At 28.8% G+C, this 4,054-nt stretch overlaps 1 long non-coding RNA gene across 1 annotated transcript; it reads left to right on the forward strand.

The window, feature by feature from the left end:
* The first annotated feature begins 583 nt into the window (after nucleotides 1-583).
* On the forward strand, nucleotides 584-1,503 carry LOC140921010 (uncharacterized). Its single transcript, XR_012163856.1, has 4 exons — nucleotides 584-666; nucleotides 774-909; nucleotides 995-1,045; nucleotides 1,139-1,503. It is a non-coding gene; the product is annotated as an uncharacterized lncRNA (long non-coding RNA).
* Nucleotides 1,504-4,054: the final 2,551 nt, after the last annotated feature.

Raw genomic sequence — 4,054 nt, forward strand, 5'->3', positions numbered from 1 at the left:
CATATTCTGATCTAGATGTGGACGAAGAAGCCAATGACGAAGCCAGTGATGTGAAGAATGAAGCTATAGATAATTCATCCGACTTTAAGGAATTTGAGGTGGAAAAGCTATTTGTTGTTTGTTACGATGATCCCAATGATGTAAAAAAACTAGGACTATATTTTAAAATATGTTGGCTTCAAACTTTAACTATAACTTGATTGATTTGCATTAGGAATGGCACAATAAGTATGTTGTGTCTTGGTTATCTACAATTAGAATACCCTTTTGTCATTGCAGTGAAATGTACGTGGTTGTATTGAAATTAAACATTTAACATATTGATTTTATTAAATAAAATTGAACCAATCTTTATTATCAGTCGAAATCTACTAACTGTAGCGAATTGAACTGCATTTTGTCTTGTTTGGCATTACTTTTGTTATAATTAAAATTGTGTATGTTGTGATCGCATTGCATGTTACATATCATGGTGTAAGAAAATTTGTCATATTACCTTCTTCTATGCATTAACTGCACCAACTACCCTACATAATTGATAGTGTCTGATCTTTGTTTTCTGTTTTGTAGATATGGTGAATTATATGGCTACCAATAAAAGTGCACCGCATAGATTTCTGTATCATCATCGGCCCTTGAAATTAAATAAAGATGCCTATGAAAGAGGTAGCCAAATTCCCAAGAAGAAGGCTTCATATCTTGAATGAACATTATGTGATGTTAGATTATTTTATCTCCCTGTAAGTATTAATTTTTCTTGCTTGGCTTTTTAGGGTGCAAACTTAAGAGACTGCAAACTTCAGAGACCTGCAAACTTCATAGACCTGCCTAGAGTTCTTGTGAAAGACAACAAAGTTGAATGGGACCCTTCAATTGAAAGAGTGTTGCTACAGTCAGGGAAAGCCTTTGGTATTAATCTTGTATTGTCTTAGGCACATATTTTTATTTAAAGCTACTTATTTGTTGACCACATAAACATTTCTTTTTTGCATAGGTTCCTGATTATCCAATGTCATTTGTCCACGGAATCTCCTCAAAGCTCAAAGTATGTATTAGCATATTGTCCAAATTTTGTTTTTATGTTTTTTGGTTATTTCATCTATATCAAAATTGTAATGTATTTGTTGAAAAATCACAGGTCTTTTGGTCGTTTGTGGTGGGATGAAATTGTGTCAACTGTGAGTCACAAGAGCAGAGCCTCACAACCAGGTTAATATTCTAAGTTGTGTGCATTATTTGGTAAAACTAGTGCCACTTATACAATTCTCCTAGTACAAAATATCTTCAAAACAATGTTTCAAATATGATTCAAGTGAGGTTAAATTGTCAACTATACAAGGACTTTATGCAATAATAAGTTTCGTAGGGAGATCCCAATGTGCTCCAATCAATAAGAAATTTGACTTTTTCTAGTAGTATCAGCTCATATATTTTGTACTTTATGAGTTTTAGGATTAAACATGGTTTTAAAAACGGTATGTCATCGCAATTATGATCGTGTCATCATGGTTTTTAAATCTCAATTACCATAAATGAGACTTCGTCAATCATATTTAATTGTGATGCTCAAAAGTATCAAAGGTTCTGACTTGATTACGATTTTGAAATATTGTGTTTAAGTGGTATCTTTTTTTTATGATTTTTATTAATTATATATATTTTGATTATGTGATAGGGCTTTAGGAGCTGGTTTGCCCAATCTAAAATATTTCTTAAAAGTAAGTGTTGCAGGACAAAGAATAATGAAAATGATAAATAGAGTACCAAAGATAGGTTATGAAAACATGGAAGGAGAAATTTTAGAGAAAGTATTAGGAGAAGTTGAATTTAAGAATGTTGAATTTGTGTATCCATCAAGATCAGACAGTGTGATCCTAAATGATTTTTGTCTAAAAGTTTCATCAAGTAAAATAATAGCATTAGTTACAGGAATTGATTCTGAAAAATCAACTATTATATCACTTTTGCAAAGATTTTATAATCCAATCAATGAAGAAATATTTGTTGATGAAATTTCTATTCATAAGCTTCTAATGCTCATAATTTCATTTCAATATTGCCACAAGGATATGATGCTCGGGTTAGTGCTATAATTAAAATGCTAGAAATGCAAGTAAAATGCATTTTATGGAATTAGTGAAATTAAATTATATTTTATTGTAAGTTACAATGGAGTTAGTTAATGAAAATAAATTATAAATTTAAATTTAATTTACCGGTATTAATAATTTATAATTTCAATTAGTAATGAGATAAAATAAATTTAATTTAATAAATAATAATAAGTTTTAGTGATAGACAATACCATATGAATAGATCAATTTTTTATTTATATTTATCTAGTTTTTAGTGACACTCATCATAATTGGTAGAAATAAAAAACATGTAGTGACAGTCTTCAAAAACATAATAAGACGCCCCCTTAAAGTTGACGATTGAACTAGGTGTCACAAAGTATTTTTTATTTTTACTTACAACTATTAATTTTTAATGATAAATTTGATCTGACACGTCAATTTTCTTGTAGTTAGTTACAAATCTTGAATCCTAACATATATGACATTAAAACAAAGAGTGATAATGTAATATTGTCCTTAACTATTTTATAAAAAAAAAAAGTTGGTAATGTAATCAATGTACCTATTTTAATTAAAAATATGATTAAATTTTGACTTTTCATATTTTAAAACAAATTAATAGTATTAATTAAAATTATATTAAGAAAAAAAATCTAATAAATTGAAAGAAAATTTATTTTTAGAGATAATTTTTTTTCAAACGGTATTTAACGGTATTTACAATTAAGGGGCGGAGGGAAGTAATATTGAGAAAATTATTTTGTTTTGATACTTTGAGACTGAATCATTGAGTATCCCTTATAATGTTATTAGTTAAGAAAATACAGAGACATCTAAATTGATGTGACCGCCTAGCATCTGTTAGATACACTCACCAGCATAATCATAGATTGTTTTGATGTTGCCCTGGTCTGCATTAGCCTATGACATGTCTCGTTTTTTATGTTTCATGTTAATTGTTCTCATAATAATATAAAGGTAAATGCTAAAATAAAATGCAGACAAATGGATAGTCATGTGTTAATCATAATTGGCCATAAGGTGTAATATTAAAAAGCTATTCACCCCTAGAAAGGATTAATCCTTTGGGAACGAAATCATGGTCAGGGCAAGAAATTTTGATTAAATAAATAAATGCATAATTACCTTATCAAGAGGCTTTTCATCGATGAAAAAGATCTAGAGGCTTCGAGATTAAAGGTTAAAGGTGTCGGATTTAGAGGCTAGGCACCCATGGATAGGATTGTATAATTTCTAATAACTATCATAAATGTCCTTTTATAACCGTATGTCTTTTATAATCGCCGCACTACTCTTTATCTGACTTCAAGTAATACTTTTATATTATTTATTTTGTTATTTCAAAATAGATGTATAAAAAAGAAAACTTAATAATAAATAATAGATAATAGTCAACTATAATGCAGTTTGTTAAAACGTGTCTATGAACATATAACTTTTCAATTGGTTTGAACATATAACTTTTCAACTCTAGAAAATAATTCAGTTACATGTGAGCTAGGTTGTATTTTATTAATAGGCTCATAATCTACATGAGTAAACTTATTCTACCTAGTCTTAATATTTTATAGATACCTTGAACAAAATGTAAAAATCTCTTGTACAAAGTATCCTTCTACAATAGACCCTTTTAGTTGTGCTTTATTACATACATATGATTTAAGTTGTCCTAAGTACCTATTATTGAAACACAATAATATTAGTTAGAACAACTTTGTCAACTACAAAATTATTGAAGGAACGAATCACGCATATTTTACTTTTCAACAAGATACATCTATCGATAATGAATAAGACATCTAAGTTTAACTTCTTCAACAAGGTGAACAACCAAGTGAACCATAACAGTGAAGAATGAGGGAGGATATATCATTTCCATGAGGCATAAAGTGAGGAAAATCTGGTTTTGCAATGTTTTCAAATCATCAACATTCAAAACTTTATCACATAATTAT

Source organism: Cicer arietinum, chromosome 7, assembly GCF_000331145.2.
Source record: "Cicer arietinum cultivar CDC Frontier isolate Library 1 chromosome 7, Cicar.CDCFrontier_v2.0, whole genome shotgun sequence".
NCBI classification, from domain to species: Eukaryota; Viridiplantae; Streptophyta; class Magnoliopsida; order Fabales; family Fabaceae; genus Cicer; species Cicer arietinum.